This window comes from Myxine glutinosa, chromosome 14 (genome assembly GCF_964187855.1).
Source record: "Myxine glutinosa chromosome 14, kmMyxGlut1.1, whole genome shotgun sequence".
Taxonomy (NCBI): domain Eukaryota; kingdom Metazoa; phylum Chordata; class Myxini; order Myxiniformes; family Myxinidae; genus Myxine; species Myxine glutinosa.
This window is the reverse complement of record NC_136274.1, coordinates 66,712,901-66,732,478: the sequence shown is the minus strand read 5'-3', so window position 1 is coordinate 66,732,478 and position 19,578 is coordinate 66,712,901. Positions and strand designations below refer to the sequence as shown.

At 47.2% G+C, this 19,578-nt stretch overlaps 1 protein-coding gene across 1 annotated transcript in view; it reads right to left on the bottom strand.

The window, feature by feature from the left end:
• LOC137439875 (transmembrane protein 132D-like) overlaps nt 1–19,578 on the bottom strand; it is a 60,224-nt gene that overhangs the window by 29,327 nt on the left and 11,319 nt on the right. The gene's annotated exons all lie outside the window — the stretch shown is intronic.

Genomic DNA, 19,578 nt, shown 5'->3' with positions numbered 1-19,578 from the left:
TTATTCCTGAGTATTCTTGAATGCTTCCAAAAAAGGGACAAGATTTCAATCAATTTATCGATAACTTTTGACCAATATCACCTTTTCATCAATGACCAGAAATTCAGAGTAATTTAACCTGTTATTAAAACACCTTTTGTTTGTTTCTTTATACTCTTACTAGCAGAGGTACCCGGCTTTGCACGGGAGTGGGAGGAGGAGGGGAGGGGGAAGAGGAGGGGAGGGGAACGGGGGGGAGGGGGGGAGGGGGAAGCGGGGGAGGAGGAGGGGAGGGGGAAGAGGAGGGGAGGGGAATGGGGGGGGGGAGGGGGGGAAGGGAGGGGGAAGGGGGGAGGGGGAGGGGAAGGGGGGAGGGAAGGGTGCGGGGGTGCCCAGGGGAAGAAGGGCCCCTCCCCTCCCCCTCCCCCCCGTTCCCTCCCCCTTCCCCCCCTCCCCCTCCCCCCTTCCCCCTCCCCCTCCCCCCTCCCATCCCTTCCCCTCGTTCCCCTCCCCTTCTCTTCCCCCCTCCCCTCCTCCTCCCCCCTTCACACCAGGGGGGTTGACTCAGCCTGTCATCCCACCGAGGTCGGAAGTCGGAACTCATTGTCGTCAAATAAATGTAGCCTGTATGTTTCACTCGTTGGTCCCATGTCAATCGGATGAAGTTGAAAAATTAACGTTACAAAGGTTCTCTGGGACGTACTGATTCCGAATAATGAAGTTGAAAAATTAACGTTCCGAAATACGCTAATTACGCTAACAGAAGCGCTGGAGGGAGCACTGCGCTCCCTCCCTTAGATTCCCTCCCTCTTCTGCTAGCGCTAATTACGCGTAACACACTAATTTTAAAACCCGAAGTTTTTTTAATTTTAAGGTGTGCTGTAGTCAGAAGCGCTAGAAGCGCTGCGCTCCCTCCCTTCGAATCCTCTCTCTTCTGCTAGTGCTAATAATACGCTAATTTTAAAACCCGAAATTTTTTAAATGTTTATGTCTCCGTGACATTCCTGGGACCATCCCGAGTCGAACAGTACTTTCCGCTCGCAAATCCGTCCACGGGTTCTCGAGATCTTAGAGATCGTAGATCTATCAGGATACAGACACAGAGGCCAACTCTACTTTATATATATAGATTATATAGGCCTACAATAATAAATAAATAAAAACACATGCATAAACACACACAAACACACACTCATAGAAAAACACACACACACATGCAAAGACGCATTCACTCATGCAAAAACACATACAAACTCACAAAAAAAACCACACTCACAGAAAAACACACAAACTCATGCAAAAACAAACTCATTAGAAAAAAACACTCATGCAAAAACACACATATAATAAACATAAAAACACCCATACAACCAACCAACCACTGGCCCTTACAACATACACCACTCAACAGCAAAACATGCAAAAACACACACCCATATGCAAAAACATACACACATGCAAAGACACACTCACACAAGCATAAACACTCACTCATGCAAAAACACACTCATAGAAAAACAAACAAACCCATGCAAAAAACACACGTGCAAAACACACTCATTCATGCAAAAACACACTCATGCAAAACACAATCATGCAAAAACACACTCATAGAAAAACACACAAACTCATGCAAAAACACACAAACTCATGCAAAAACACACAAACTCATGCAAAAACACACTCGTAGAAAAACACATGCTCATGCAAAAACGCACACAGTCATGCAAAAAAAACACTCGTGAAAAAAACACACATACTAAAAATAAAAACACCCACACAACCAACCAACCACTGGCCCTTACAACATACACCACTCAACAGCAAAACACGCATAAACACACACCCACATGCAAAAACATACACACATGCAAAGATGCACTCACACAAGCATAAACACTCACTCATGCAAAAACACACTCATAGAAAAACAAACAAACCCATGCAAAAAACACACGGGCAAAAACACACTCATTCATGCAAAAACACACTCACTCATTCATGCAAAAACACACTCATGCAAAAACACCCTCATTCATGCAAAAACACACTCATTCATGCAAAAACACACTCATGCAAAAACACACTCATTCATGCAAAAACACACTCATTCATGCAAAAACACACTCATTCATGCAAAAACACACTCACTCATTCATGCAAAAACACACTCATGCAAAAACACCCTCATTCATGCAAAAACACACTCATTCATGCAAAAACACACTCATGCAAAAACACACTCATTCATGCAAAAACACACTCATTCATGCAAAAACACACTCATTCATGCAAAAACACACTCATGCAAAAACACAATCATTCAAAAACACTCATAGAAAAACACACAAACTCATGCAAAAACACACTCATAGAAAAACACATGCTCTCATGCAAAATCGCACACAGTCATGAAAAAAAAAAACTCGTGCAAAAAACACACATATACAAAACATAAAAACACCCACACAACCAACCAACCACTGGCCCTTACAACATACACCACTCAACAGCAAAACACGCATAAACACACACCCACATGAAAAAATACACACACATGCAAAGACGCACTCACACATGCATAAACACTCACTCATGCAAAAACACACACACACACACACACACACACACACAAAAACACAGTCACTCATAGAAAAACACACTCTAATGCAAAAACACACTCATACAAAAATACACACACTCATCCAAAAACACATGCAACCAACCAACTAGGCTCATAACATATATTATATACTAGCTTGGCTCGGCTCGCTGCGCTCGCCTCACCAAGCGTCGATACTGAGGTACGGGCTTATTTTAGCTGAGGCTAATGAGTAATGACTGTACCTGAGTTGCTGTGTTGTCATGATTTTCACCAATCATAATACAAACAATTACTTTGCACAAATGTATTTGTTGTGTTTGTGATATTACATTTTAATAGGCAATTTAGGTTGAAGATTTAGGTTGAATGTTTTTTTTTCAAGAAAGAACCCCTCAGCACACACATAGGGGAGGGGTAGGTGCAGACTGGAAATTTGGGACGATTACACCTCATGACCACGTAATTCAAAACACCTCACCACCAAGTAATTCAAAACACCTCACCACCACGTAATTCAAAACACCTCACCACCACGTAATTCAAAACACCTCACCACCACGTAATTAAAAACACCTCACCACCACGTAATTAAAAACACCTCACCACCACGTAATTAAAAACACCTCACCACCACGTAATTAAAAACACCTCACCACCACGTAATTCAAAACACCTCACCACCAAGTAATTCAAAACACCTCACCACCACGTAATTAAAAACACCTCACCACCACGTAATTCAAAACACCTCACCACCAAGTAATTTAAAACACCGCACAGCCATAAAACACGTAATAAAAACACCACACCACCACGAAATTAAAAACACCTCACCACCACGTAATAAAACACCTCAGCCATAAAACACGTGATAAAAACACCTCACAGCCATAAAACACATAATAAAAACACCTCACAGCCATAAAACACGTAATAAAAACACCTCACAGCCATAAAACACGTAATAAAAACACCTCACCACCACGAAATTAAAAACACCTCACAGCCATAAAACACGTAATAAAAACACCTCACCACCACGAAAGTAAAAACACCTCACAGCCATAAAACATGTAATAAAAACACCTCACAGCCATAAAACACGTAATAAAAACACCTCACAGCCACAAAATTAAAAACACCTCACCACCACGTCATTTAAAAACACCTCACCACCACGTAATTCAAAACACCTCACCACCAAGTAATTTAAAACACCGCACAGCCATAAAACACGTAATAAAAACACCACACCACCACGAAATTAAAAACACCTCACCACCACGTAATAAAACACCTCAGCCATAAAACACGTGATAAAAACACCTCACAGCCATAAAACACATAATAAAAACACCTCACAGCCATAAAACACGTAATAAAAACACCTCACAGCCATAAAACACGTAATAAAAACACCTCACCACCACGAAATTAAAAACACCTCACAGCCATAAAACACGTAATAAAAACACCTCACCACCACGAAAGTAAAAACACCTCACAGCCATAAAACATGTAATAAAAACACCTCACAGCCATAAAACACGTAATAAAAACACCTCACAGCCACAAAATTAAAAACACCTCACCACCACGTCATTTAAAAACACCTCACCACCAAGTAATTCAAAACACCTCACCACCACATAATTCAAAACACCTCATCACCAACTAATTCTAAACACCTCACCATCACATAATTAAAAACACCTCACCACCACGTAATTATAAATACCTCACCACCAATTAATTCAAAACACCTCACCACCATGTGATTTAAAAACACCTCACCACCATGTGATTTAAAAACACCTCACCACCACATAATTCAAAATACCTCACCACCACATGATTCAAAACCACCACAACGTTATGAAAAACACTTCACAACCATGGAAACAAAAGTTTGAGGGAGTCGTTAAGTGAAAACACAGACACTGCCCAGATGTGTAGATATATAGATAAATGACTGTACCCGAGTTGCCGTTTTGTCATGGTTTAAACCAATCATAATTCAAACAATTATTTTGCACAAATATATTTGTAATATACGTGATAGCACATTTTATAAACAATTGAAGTTGAAAAAAATAAAATTCCCCAAAAATCCCCCCCCCCCCCCCCCCCCAAAAAAACAATTTGGAAAAATTTTCAAAATAAATACCCTTAGGGCATACCGACGGGAGAGATATGTGCATTTCAGAAGTTTGGTACGATTTCACAAAAGTTTGAGAAAGTAGTTCAGTGACAACACAGGACAACACAACACAAAACAACACAACACAGGACAGGACAGACGCTGCACAGATATATATATATAGATATACTGTTACGGACTCGGCTTTAATGATTGTGGTTAGGAGTATTGTTGCTGGTTCGAAGTATGCTTTTGGTGACTTAAGGGAAAGGGTTGTTGTGAGTAAAAGATTTAAAAGCGCTCTTGGTAAAATGTGGCCGGAAATCCGGATCGAGACCGGAAGAGGTGGTGGTTGAAGCTCCGTAGCGAGCATTGTCGAGGGAGATGGTGCGGTTGAGCCTATAAAGGAAGTCCGGCCTTCAGCGTTGTGATCGCTGGGACTGTTCACATCTGCGTGTCAGATCGACGTCGACGGCGGATTCGGGTGAACCCTCGTCGCATAAGTTCGCCGCGAGTACAAGCCCGCCGCCATTGGGACTCGCGCGCGTTGCGCGGCGTTCGCAGAATAAGGTTGCCGCGTCTGCTGGGTTCGCCTTCCTCGGTGGGTTGCCAAGGACGTGTGTACGCGCCAGTGGCCCTTGAAGGAGACGGTGCGGTTTGCGGATGCACGGTGTACGTGCATGTTTGGAGCGTCTTGGGAAAGCGCCCATACCACCGCCATTGTGCGGGAACTAGATCACGTGATCTCGGGGTTGTTTCACTCGTCCAAGCCTCAATTGACTTTGAGCGGCCATTGATCCGACGATCGCCGGAGCGACTCGACGTCGCCTTGGAGGAGTACAGAAACATTGGGGAAAGTGCTGTGAGTTGGGTTAGAGGGATATATAAGGTGTTACCATCTTAAATATTGTGATTGTGATTGTGAATTGATGTATTCACCCTTTATGTGTTTGGGATGGTGAATATATCCTGGTTCGTTCATAACCCTTGGTGTGGTCTCCTTAATGATCTGATTGATTTCCCCAAGGATAACATATTTTTCTGCCGGGGCTCCCCTCGAGGTCCGGAGGTCACCGAGATCAGGTAAATAGGGGAGGACCCCGTAACAATACACTGTTCAAAACAACAGCCATACACACATATCCATTTCACTTCCACTCAGTCACAATAATGCTTCTGGGGCTTTAAGAACCACCACACACTCAACCTCCACCTACACCGTTCAAACAGCCTCCGTATACTTCCTCCAAATCCAAAGTGAGCCTTTCAAAGCAGACTGGGCCACTCTCTCACACATCCTCCTTCGTTCTGTTCCACACACTCGAAGTAGAGCAAGAAATGCATAAAAGGAATTATGCATATACACGAGTGAGGTACCCATGCTATGCACAGGTGGGCAGCCGAAAGCAAACAAGCAATGCAGAAACGGTGAATGCTAAACCATGAACCAATACATTTCACATTCCTGTGCCACCTTCAGTCGAACGTCAGGCATTGACAGGTCCGTGAAGGACTTGCACAAAAAATGTACCCAGTCTGAATGTTCCTAAATCCAGTCAATGGCGAAACTGCAAATGGGGAATCCGCAAATGTCACGGATGGAAACTCATGTCATTTCCTCACTCGACTTCAAACTCAATATCTCGATATTTTTTGTCCCAAACGGCATCATTCCAATCACAAATTAATACGATAGTGTTAATATATCAGAATATGATGTTAAATCACAATAATATTGAGATATTATCAAATCAGCGAATCTTCATCATCTTGTTCACTTCCGGATCGGTAGCAGCTCCGTAACAATGGTATTTCAAAATTATAATTTTATTGAGGAATTTATGAAACCTCCTACCTTCCTTATGACACCCGCTGGGACCCCAAAACATTCCACAGAAGGTTTGGTGGGGCGAGCTCCAAAATTGTGGGAGTAGTTTTGGGAGTAGTTCTTCTAGCTGAGGGAGTACTTGTACTGTGGCGGGCACAAGGGTCAATAATTCCGCGCACCAGTGGGTGGCGCGAGCATCCAGGCGGGGAACTGAAATACATGCCCCGCCTTTCGGCCGATCGGCCACGCCCGGGGGCAAGGCGTGGCCTCGGGACATATATGCGGGCTCTAAGCTCGAGCCCGCCCAGTGCTGATATGCGAGCTTGTAATAAAGACTCTTGTTTGTATCCACGCGTTGTGGCCTACCTCTCTAGCAATCGAGTCGTGTGTGCACAGCACCACACTGGTGACCCCGATTGGTTCAGCCGTTGCTGACCCCCGAACGCGCCATGGCTACCAACGCCGTCGCAATCAAACTCCCGGAGTTTTGAGAAGCGCAAGCCCACGTTTGGTTTGTGCAGGCCGAAGCTCAATTCCAACTCCGGGGCATCACGGCGGATGAGACCAGGTACTACCACGTGGTCGCCGCCCTCGGGCCCGGCACTGCCACCCGCATCATGTCCATCCTTCGGCGCCCGCCGGGTGACCACAAGTACGAGGCACTCAAACGTTTCCTCCTCGCCACGTTCGGGCTCACTGAGGTCGAACGTGCCGACCGCCTCCTGGACCTTCCCGCCCTCGGCGACACACGACCATCTGTCCGGATGGATTTCATGCTGTCCCTGCTTGGAGACGAGCGCCCGGATTTCTTATTCCGAGCACTTTTCCTATGCCAGCTACCTGTACAGGTACGCCGTACGCTGGCCGGTTCCAAAATAACGGAACCCCGCGCCCTGGCTGGAGAGGCCGACAAGTATTTCACGACCTGCGACACGCGGTCGGTGTACGGTGCTGCCGTAGTGGATCCCGGCGCGGAGGCTACAGCGCCCCCTGCTTCCCTCGTGGCCGCTGCTACGCCCCGCCCACTACCGCCACCACCACCGCCGCCGGCACGGCCACCGCGGGGGCCACCGCCGCAAACCTGGTGCTACTACCATGCCAGGTTCGGCCGCAAGGCTAAAACGTGCCGCCCGCCGTGTTCTTTTGACGGGTCGGGAAACGACCGGGCCGGCGCTCACTTGCAGCCATGAGCGTCGGCCATTCCGGCAGCCTCCTGTTCATCATGGACACCTCGTCCGGGCGCCGTTTTCTTTGCGACACGGGAGCGCAGGTAAGCGTCCTCCCTACCTCCGCGTCCGACAAGCAAGCCGCGGGCCAGGGCCCCGCTTTGCTTGCCGCCAACGGTACACCCATCCGCACATTCGGGAAGCGTTGCCTCTCACTGCGGTTCGGAGGGCAGTGCTTTCAATGGTCGTGCATCACCGCCAGCGTGCCAATGGCCCTGCTCGGCATGGACTTCCTATGTGCGCATGGGGCTGTTGGTCGACGTTAAGCGCAGACGTCTCGTCCAGGCCAAAACCTTCAGCTCGCTCGCTTGTTCGCTGAGCGGCTCGTTGAGCAGCTTGCTGAGCAGCTCAACAAGCGGCTTGCCAAGCGGCTTGCTGAAAGGTTCTGTCCCGGCGAGGTTAGTCTGTACGCTTCCGGCAGCGGACGAGTTTACCCGCCTCCTCGCCAGTTTCCCGGCCCTCACGCGGCCCCTCCTTTTCAGCGGTGGCCGTCAAACACGGGGTGGAGCACCATATCCCCACGGTCGGGCCGCCGGTCTATGCCCGGGCACGCCGCCTCGACCCCACGAAGCTCGCCGTGGCGAAAGCGGAGTTCGCCACGCTGGAACGGCTGGGTATCGTACGGCGCTCCAACAGCGCTTGGGCCTCTCCTCTGCACATTGTGCCGAAGCCCGGCGGCGGATGGCGGCCGTGTGGTGACTACCGCCAGCTCAATGATGCCACCACCCCCGACCGCTACCCGGTCCCGCATATCCAAGACTTTTCCGCCCGGTTGGCAAACACGACCGTGTTCTCCAAGGTGGACCTCAGCCGGGGCAACCACCAGGTCCCCGTACAACCGGACGATGTCCCAAAGAGGGCCGTCATCACCCCTTTCGGCCTCTTTGAGTTCCTGCGGATGCCTTTTGGGTTGAAGAATGTGGCCCAGGCGTTCCAACGGCTCATGGACAGCATCTTGCGTGACTTACCTTTCATTTATGTCTACCTGGACGACATCCTAGTTGCGAGCGCATCCCGGGAGGAGCACCTGCTCCACCTCCGCACGCTTTTCGAACGCCTGGGCCAGCATGGCTTGATCATCAACCCCGCAAAGTGCCGCTTCGGCATCGCCGCCATCGACTTCTTGGGGCACCGCATCACCAGGCACGGAGCCGTCCCTTTACCGGCCAAGGTAGAGGCCGTCAAGAGTTTTCCGCGCCCCCGCACGATCAAGGGGCTCCAGGAATTCCTGGGCATGGTCAATTTTTACCACCGCTTCGTACCCCGCGTCGCCCAGCTCCTCCGCCCCCTGCACGAGGCCCTCTGGGGGGAAGCCGGGCAAAGGTGACATCGCTTGGTCGGAGCCGATGGCCACGGCGTTTGCGGGCGCAAAGCCGGCCTTGGCCAACGCCACCATGCTGGCGCACCCGGCGCCCGATGCACTGATCGCCCTCACCACCGACGCGTCGGACTACGCGGTGGGCGTGCTCACGAGCAGTGGGTGCGTGGTGCTTGGCAGCCCCTGGCGTTTTTTAGCCGGCAGCATCGCCCGCACGAACACCGCTACAGCACCTTCGACTGCGAGCTGCTCGGGCTCCACCTGGCGGTCCGACACTTCCGCCATCTGCTCGAGGGCCGCCCGTTCACGGCTTTCGTTGATCACAAGCCCCTTGTGTTCACGATGGCCAAGGTCGCCGAGCCATGGTCGGCCCGGCAGCAACGTCACCTCTCTGCCCTGTCTGAGTACACGGCGGACATCTGTCACGTCGCAAGTAAAGACAACCCGGTGGCGGATTGCCTTTCCCGGTCCGTCACGCACGCGGTCCACCTCGGGATCGACTATGCCCAGATGGCGGGGGACCAGACCGCCGACCCCGGCGTCCAGGCCTTGCGGACCGCCGTCACGGGCCTCTGCGTCACCGAGGTGCCGTTCGACATCGCGGGTGCGGCCCTCCTGTGCGACGTCTCCCTCGGCCGGCCTCGCCCCATCGTGCCCGCTGGCTGGCAGCGCCCGGTTTTCTATGCCATCCACGGCCTGTCCCACCCGGGCACGAAGGCCTCCCAGAAGCTCGTCGCGGCGAAGTTCGTCTGGCTTGGCCTCAGGAATGACGTCCTCGGCGGAGCTGGTCTTCGGACAACCGCTGCGGGTACCGGGCGAATTTATCCCCGACTCCACGGCTCCTTGGTCCGCGGCGCAACAGCGCTCCACCCTGCAGGAGACCGCCCGGAGGTTCGCCCCGGTGCCGACGGCACACCACGGTTGCCCGTCCTCCCACGTCGCCCCGGAGCTTCGCACGGTGGAGTACGTTTTCGTCCGGCACGACGCCCAATGGGCACCGCTACGGCTCCCATACGACGGGCCCTTCCGCGTTGTGGAGACTGGGGACAAACATTTCACCGTAGACATCGGCGGTGCTCCGGATCATATCTCCGTGGACCGCCTCAAGCCGGCCCACCTCGATCTGGACCACCCTCCGCAAGCATTTCTGCCTCCGCGTCGAGGCCGCCTCCGGCGGTCAGACCCCCGAAACCCCCCAGCCCCACCGTCCCGCTACCCCCCAGCCCTGCACGCATCGCCAGGGGGCGTTTCGGCCGGGTCATCCAGCTTCCCCGCAAGCTCACCCTTCAGGTGCGTGGGAATTCTGGGGGGGCGCGTGTGGCGGGCACAAGGGTCAATAATTCCGCACACCAGTGGGTTGCGTGAGCGTCCAGGCGGGGAACTGATATACATGCCCCGCCTTTCGGCTGATCGGCCACGCCCGGGGGCAAGGCGTGGCCTCGGGACATATATGCGGGCTCTAAGCTCGAGCCCGCCCAGTGCTGATATGCGAGCTTGTAATAAAGACTCTTGTTTGTATCCACGCGTTGTGGCCTACCTCTCTGGCAATCGAGTCGTGTGTGCACAGCACCACAATACATTTAATAAAAATTTTTTTAATAAACAAAAGGAGCAACACTAACCCTAGATGTGACAACAACGACGTTATGCACATACATTTTGCCAACACACCTCCAAACTCGGTGTCTGTGTTGCACTCAGGTCTTTGAAGAATGAGATTTATGGTCACAAATAAATGAAAGTAGAGCTGCCAATCCAGATTTCGTCCTTTTTTATGGGCTTGCCAGGACGACATACTGCCAAATCTTTATTCGTGACCATTCTAAGCTGGCTAATAAATAAAGCTTAAACTTCCTAACTTCATGAGGCAGTAAGGCACAGGTAGACCCTCGAGACTCTAGACCTTTATTCGCCTTTTAGACCTTTAAGACCACTGAGATCCTTTACATGACTTTCAGACCTGTAGACCTTTGATTAGCAAACTCCACACATCCTCATGGTGAGGACAAGGGCCGTTGGTGGGGGGGGGGGGGGGTGTGGGGGGAGGGGGGGAGGTGTGGGGGATTGGTAGGTGGATAGGGGGTGAGGCCTAAGTCGAGGTGATGGTCGATCCATATAAGCATGTCTATTAATTATGTCTATTCGTAACATACTACGATATTGTAATGAACTTTTTAGACCCCATATACCCTTATACTCCTTAAGACCCCTATACCCATTGGACGTTTACACCCCTTAGACCCTTTTAAGACCCTTTAGACCAAGCTTAAATGCGCAAACTCCACCAATGGAGTGGAGTACCCCTTATACCCGAGATACCCCTCAAACTCCTTAGCCACTAAAGACCCTTTATACCCTTAAGATCCCTCAGACTCATTAGCCCCTTCTGACCCCTTAGATATCCGAGACCCTTTCGATGCTTTCATACCTATTTAGACCCTGTGGAGACCTGTACACCCGATTTGACCCTTTAGACACTTTCCACACCGAAACAGTCATGGCCAAAAATATCGGCACCCCTGCACTTTTTTCAAATAATGCACCATCTTCCAGAAAACTGTTGACATTAAAAAATATTTTGGTATCCACAGAAAACAAAATGAAGCCTTCAAAGAAAAGAACATCCTTCCTACAGTCAAACATGGAGGAGGTTCAGTGATGTGATTGATTTGAGGTTCAGAGGTTCCATGGTTTGGGATTGCTGTGCTACCTCTAGCACTGGGTGCCTTGAATGTGTGCATGGCATCATGAAATCAGGAGATTACCAAGGCATTTTGGAGCGCAATGTTCAACCCAGTGTCAGAAATCTGGGTTTCCATCGAAGGTCATGGGGCTTGCAGCAGGACAATGACCCCAAACACACTTCAAAAGCACCCAGGAATGGTTCAAGACAAACGCTGGACTGTTCTGAAGTTGCCAGCAATGAGTCCAGATCTAAATCCCATTGAACACCTATGGGGAGATCTGAAAACAGCAGTTGGAAATAGGCACCCTTCAAATCTTGGAGAACTGGAGCAGTTTGCACAAGAAGAGTGGGCCAAACTACGAGTAGAGAGGTGTAGGAAGCTTATTCATAACTATAATATGCACTTCACTGCAGTTATTTTGTCCAAAGGTTGTGCTACCAAATATTAAGTCTAGGGTGTCAATAATTTTGTCAATGGTATTTCTTTTTATTTTCTGATTTAAAAGGATATATTATGTTCTGAATCAAAAACAAAGGTTCTGTAATATTAACAATGAAATAAAGAATTGTGGAGACCAAATACTTTTGTCAATTTCAACTTATTTTTCTCGAGAAAATAGTGAGTTATTTGAAAAAAGTGCAAGGGTGCCAATATTTTTGGCCACGACTGTACAAGCCTGGTTTTAGCTTAACGGATAAGGTGGCTGGCTTGAGATATGAGGGTCTTCAGTTTGAGTACCTGTCGTTCCATTAAATAACACCAGGTGGGTTTAATTAATCAGCCTGTCATCTTCAAAATCAGAAAAATGAATACCAGCTTACTGGTAACAGGGGTACGGCATCAGCAGTTCAGCCGCGCTTCCAGAAATGATGCAACCAGCAGACAGACTGTATATGAAACAACAAGACCTATACACATTTTAAGATCCTGTAGACAAGCTAAGCCACCTTAAGACCCTTGGATCCCTTTTGCTCTTTCACCATTTGACCCCTTAAACCTATTTAGACCCTTTAGGACCTTTCAAACACTTTAGACCCATAGACCTTTACACCCTTTAGTTTTAGACGCTTAAGATACTTTCGACCCTTTAGAAAGTCTAATAACACCCCCCCCCCCTCCCTCCACTCCCGAAAATAGCTTTTGACGACTTTTTTGTGTACCATTCACATCGCATCACAGTTGTAATGACAAATCAAAACGGTTATCCCAAAGGGAAACTGATGTTGGAAAGTAAAACTGAAACTACTGATCTACCGTTCATCGGACAGAAAACCAGAATGAAATGCTGTGAGAAAGTCCAAATGGACATTGCCGAAAGCAAAGTTATGGTGAGTATAGAGAGAGTGGGTGGGTTGGGGCTGAATAAGCGATGTGGAGGGGGTTAAGTGCGTGGAGGTGGTCGTTTGGCATGGAAAGAACTTCGGTGATCTTCAATCAGGCGGTAGGCCCAAACAGTGGCGAAATCAGTTTTCCAGCTGAGCTTCCATAATTGCACCCTTGCTCCCAAGCTTTACTTCGGAAGTACAACAAGCATGGATTGGAAACTTAGCTGGTGGTATGGAACGAGGTTGCCAAGGTTACCAGCTCCACAAATTGCGATATCTGCCAGTTGGGTTGACTCAGCCGATCATTCCTCCACGGTTGGCAAAATGAGTACCAGCTGGCTGGTAAGGGGGCATTGCATCAGCGGCACTGCAGCACCCCCCAGAAAATGATGCAGCCAAGCAGTCACAGGCTGCATAAGAAGAAATAAATAAATATATTTGTTGACTAACTAATCTCTGCAGAACTTCTTTGTTTGGAGCTCCAAATGCATTAAAATCAGTCACAAATAAACTTGCTGTTCTTCTTGCTTTATTTTCTCGATTTCTTCTTCATCTTGCTTCCTTTTGTTCCTCTGTCTCAAAAAGTCATCCATTTCACATTCAAAATGCAGCTTCTGATTTTTATTTTGTTTGTTTGTTTTCCGTGGATACATGGTTTGAAGAAAGAAAATATCTTTTTTTATGTGAAAAATACTTTTAAAATATATAATTTTGGTAAATGAAGAAATGTATTAAAAATTTAGATTGTCTGTCACAGTTGCCAATGACAAGGTGAACAATGCTAGAAATCACACCTGTGCAGCGAAAATCCATGTTAATGGTGCGGTAAAAAGTAGAGCGATAGCGCCACAGCTTAATCAATCCTTCATTCCTTCACACGTTCTCCCTTACACCAGAATACAATATTAAAATGCACAACATTCACATTGTTTATTGCTAATTAGTCTCGCCCCAAAGGGGATGCGAGACTATTGCAATTCGTGTGTGTGTGTGTGTGTGTGTCTGCGTCCGCATCTATATATTTTCAATTTAAAAATGGTACTCTGCAACCACTTGTCCGATCGATGCGAACATACAAGTGACTTCCATGGAGAATATTTCATTGCTAACTGTGACATCACAGTTCACATGGTATGGCAGCCATATTGGATTAAAGGATTTTTTTTTGACATTTTCTCCAAAACTGCTCAACAAAAAAAAAATTAATCTTGGCACATGTCATCAACTAGAACGCCACTCAGTAGAGCGCATACTCCCGCCGTGGGTTTAGTTGGAATAATACGTTTTGTTTAACATCCCCTCTCCCCAAAACAATAAATGAAAAAGAAAGTAAGCCCAAACTGTCAGAGAATTTATTTTGATATATCTCGGAATTAGTGGAGAAAAACATCATTTAAGAATAAGAATAAAAGCTTTAATGCAGTAAAACCGAAAAAATCTTTCCCAAAATTTTTTCCTGGATCTGGAATAATATCCTGAGCTTCACCAAAAACTAATCAATTCTTCCTTATCCCAAGGGCAATCATTCCACCAACTTTCATCCAAATCCGTTCAGAACTTTTCCAGATATCTTGTTCATAAACACACGAACACACACACACGGATGGACACGATCGAATGCATTACTCCCTGGCGGGAGTAATAAACCTGAAAATCGCAGAGCCAGAACCAGAATTATTTATTTGGTCTGGGAAGCCCATGCGAGGTTTCTTCTTCTTCAGCCTCACAACCCTGGGTGAATATGCGATCTTTTAAAAAAAAAAGTTGGAATTTTGCCAAATCTGTTTTATTCGTTTGTTAAAATACCTCAGTTATTAACAAATCTGGAACTAAGTCTTTATAAGTTCATCAAATAGTGACACCGCGAATGACATGCGCTGAGCTAAATGTTGATATCTCTTCTGAGGTAAGAAAAAAAACAGTTTTAAAGCATTATACGTATCAAACGATACATTTTATGAAACGGGGAAACCGAATACACACTTTGGTGGTTTTAAAAGGACAGAATATGTCTTTATTAGAAAAAGAAAAAAAAAAGGATCATTGAAGACGACGCTGATAAACAAATACACCGCTCTAACGCATAACCACGAGTTTAAACTACATTTACAACACATATGAAAACTATTTTCATATCACAATGTTAAATATATAATACATAGATGATAATGTTTAAAAAGATGAGCCCTATCTTCCAATGGTAAAAAAATTCCTGGATCGGGAATAATATCCTGAGCTTCACCAAAAACTAATCAATTCTTCCTTATCCCAAGGGAAATCATCCCACCAAATTTCATCCAAATCCGTTCAGAACTTTTCCAGATATCTTGTTCACAAACACACGAACACACACACACACGGACACGAGTGAATGCATTACTCCCTGGCGGGAGTAACTATCCGTGGGGTGTATAGGGTGATAACGATGATGTCATTGGTGAAGTGCTATTCTGGCCATAATTGGCTGATTTCAAATCCTTATCAAAAAATCTGGAACTTCATATATTATTTGATCAATGACCCAATGTGAGCGAAGAATTTAATGTATGCCATAGGTCACATGGTATGGCAGCCATATTGGATTACAGGAAAACAAACTTGGACATCATTTTTTCTAAATAATTAATTTTATGACGTTCATAACCAATAAAGTATGTGACATAATAGGGTGCATGGATGACATGGGTATATGGGCCATAATAGCAGTGGGCCGCAATAGTACTGTGTTAGTTAGCAATGGTATTTTCGTTCACAAGGAATAGGTGAGGCAAGACTATGCGCTCCATGAGTGCAGTTCTAGTCACTAATATTTATTTGTTTAATAGTGAATAGTAATGTTGTCAGGTTATTACAGTTAATATGTAATCATTTTTATGTCTGTGGAAGTCGTGCGTCCACTCCGGAATTAGCGCGCGGCATAAAGTGCATGTTAATGTCATCTTTACTATAATTCACCAAATGTCTGTCCGTCCGTTCGAAGGTACCGCAAAAACGGCGCAACCGATTGCAACGATATTTTGGGTGGGTATTCCTGGGACCCCTGGGACTAAAATAGGCTATATTATTTTTCCAATTTTTCAAAGTTTTCCTATTTTCCAATTTTCCAGTTTTTCCAAACACGATGGAATAATATTTACCGATATGAACAGTGATGTGGCTTTTGTTGAAATTCTACAAATACTGTTTATTCTACGTACCAGGAGAGAGTAGATCGACTCCTGACGAACACTTCCGATATAAACGTGCGGCTCCGAAGTAACACGGCAGCGTGTGCAAAGCGACTGAGAAACAGGTGTAGCGGCCGTTTCCGTGTTACAGATTCGGCGCGCACTCTTCACACATAATCGTGCGAGTGAGAAAGACGTGTAGCGGCTGCTTCCGTTTTGCAGAATTCAATCTTTTATCAAACTGGGCGCCATGTACTGTTTAGATTTTGATGATTTGTGTGTGATATGATTCAACGGATGTTTATATGAATCGTTTAAAATAAAATAAAGCCTTCAATTTCTGATATTTTGCCTTTTCATTTGGGCTTCCCAATTGAAGCCCCGCCCATAGGGCGGATACCGTTGCTAGTGATAAAAATTTCATAAAGTGCATGTCAATGTCATGATAAAAATTTCATTTCGCTTAGATGACGCAAAAATATTTAGCACCTGCCAGAAACTCATATATTTGTCATGTTCTCAAAAATCAAATCAAAATTTTTGATCAAGCTGTCCATTTTGTGCGTACAGAATTAGGGATTTACTATGGTCAACATATATTACAACAGATACATTGTTAAGTACAATAATAAAAGTTTTTCATGATAAAGGTGACCCGATGTTTATGTGAAACATCCCTCTTTAAAAAGAGTGAATGATGACATCGGTGGTGGCTAAAATTGAGAAACAAGTTTAAGTTCATAAGAATATATGTGTAACAAGCATCTCATAACAGAACAATCTCGGGAACCTTCGGATGGATTATGTTGTAGTGCACCAGAAGAGTCTGGAACATGCACTAATGAAAATGGACGAGTGAAATGGAGGCAGACATTCTATGGATTGGCATAATCCATATGTTTGTTTGCCTATTGTCTCGGCGAATGATCATAGATATCGGATGTTTTGTCCATGGATGGGGGAACGAAACTGGGCAGATTGAAATATGCAACACAAACGACCCTTGAAATACAGATGGGCTGTTGTGATGCCAAACAGGACGACGGCTCGTTAAAGAGGACCTCAACCCAAGGTGCCCATTAGCTTGGCCAGCTACGGGAGAAGAATGCTGTTTTGCAATGTGAACACACAATGGAACATTGAAAGAGTGGTTGGAAGAGGGATTGATTTTTTTTTCCTGCGTATCTGTTTAGCATTCGCAGCATTTTGTAGTTACAGTGGTGAAAGCCTGTAACAATTGTGGTGACGAAGGCGCGATGGACGCAAGAGATGATATTGATGGATAGGAATGTAAAAAGTGGAATAAATTGTCCGATGTTTTTCCGCCCTGAATCTGGGAGGTCGATGGTTCAAACCCCAGCAGTCATACCGGAGACTTTAAAAATGATATGTGCTGCTTCCTTGCTTGAGGCTCGCCATTTAAAAAGGATAGAGCACGGAAAAACAGGCAGAAGTTGGTAATAATGGTGCAGGGTTTGATGGGCCGAATGGCCTCCTCGTGCGTCATGATTTCCTTGTATGATATTGTTATAACCTCTGGCACAATATTTGATCGACTTGGACTGATCAAAGTGCAATAAGTGTTATTCACAATACGGAGCGAATGTAACAGTCTTGCGCAGTGGCTACAAACAATCGAGGAGGTGGGAATAATGATTGAAAGTTCAGCCTTTTTTTTTTTTTTTTTTTTTTTTTTGTATACAGAGTCGAGGCTCGTGAAAGAGCTAACATTTATCAAACAAACAAATCAAACAAACAAGCAAACAAAGTATAAAGACAAGACTTATTGACTACTCGTGCTTTCAGAATTCCCTCCAACTAAAGGAAAGCCAACTCTCTTCTCTTTTTTGCTGCGACCAACCTTCCAGGGTGTGAACTTTGTAATTAAGTAGGACGCTAATAAACAAACGTTTTGAACAGACGATGCTGGAATATCATGAAAGCAACGAGTTTTTGGAAAACACATAAGCAGGCTTGGGATATTGCGTACATTTTTATGCCTCCGCCCCCGTAGGTGCGGGCTAAACCTTGTTTTTCTACTTTGTGACACCCATGGAGAATGTCTTTATGATCATTGTGATGGCATAGGTCACATGGTATGGCAGCCATCTTGGATTAAACGCAAATCATGAAAAAATTATTTCTCGGAAACCGATGAATAATTTTTTTTGAAACTTGGCACATTATGAAGTACTTCCGATGTGGAACAAAAGCATGATAATGATGATATTGAAGGAGCTGTGCTCCAACTCGAATCGAAAGAATGGACGCGACAAAAAGCTGGAATTCGTCCGAGTTTCTTTATTGCATCAAATCAACTCGGGTAAAACTGAAAACTCCGTTTATCGGGCAGCATTATATACAAGCACTCAAATATCTCATGCCGGAGCGTTTGCCCTTAAAAGGCGCGACTGGGCATGTCCGGGAGACCTGGGCGAGTCTGGACATGCCCGGGAACGGCGAGACTGGGTGTCGCCGGATGGGCCGGGCGTGCCTGGACATGCCCAGGAACGGCGAGACTGGGTGTCGCCGGACGGGCCGGGCGAGTCCGGGCATGCCCGGGAAAGGCGAGACTGAGCGCCTACGGGCGGTCTGGGCGAGCCTGGCACAGCGATCGCTCCGTGCTTGCGTCCTCGGCAGGTGTAAGGCGATTGTGTATGTTCAGCGGCAACCGCTACACACGCCCCCCCAGAATCGACTTGCACCGGCAAGGTCAATTTAAGGGGGGTCCTGATGACCCGGCCGAAGCAACCCCTGGAGGGTCGTGGTGGGGGGGGGGTCCGGTGTAGGGGTGGGTGGTCGAGCGGGAGGCACCGTGGACGGGGGGCGGCCTCGCGGTGGAGGAAGGGCCAACCGAGGTGGTTGGTCGATGTCCACGTGCGCCGGCTTGAGGCGGTCCACCGAAATCCGGTCCGACCTGCCGCCGACGTCGATGACGAAGGACTTGTCGTCCCGTCGCAGGACCCGGAAGGGTCCGTCGTACGGCGGCCTGAGTGGCCCCCGGTGTGTGTCATGACGCATAAAAACGTACTCCGCTGTGCGAAGCGCTGGGGGGACGTAGGACTGGGGGTCACCATGGTGGGACGTTGGCACGGGGGCAAACCGTCGGGCGGTCTCCTGGAGGTCCGAGCGCTGGCGAGCTGCGGACCAGGGACTGGTAGCGTCGGGCACGAATTCGCCCGGGACGCGTAGCGGCTGGCCGTAGACCAGCTCGGCGGTGGACGCCCGGAGGTCCTCCTTGGGGGCCATGCGGAGGCCCAAAAGGACCCACGGTAGCCGGTCGGTCCAGCCACCGTCCTGAAG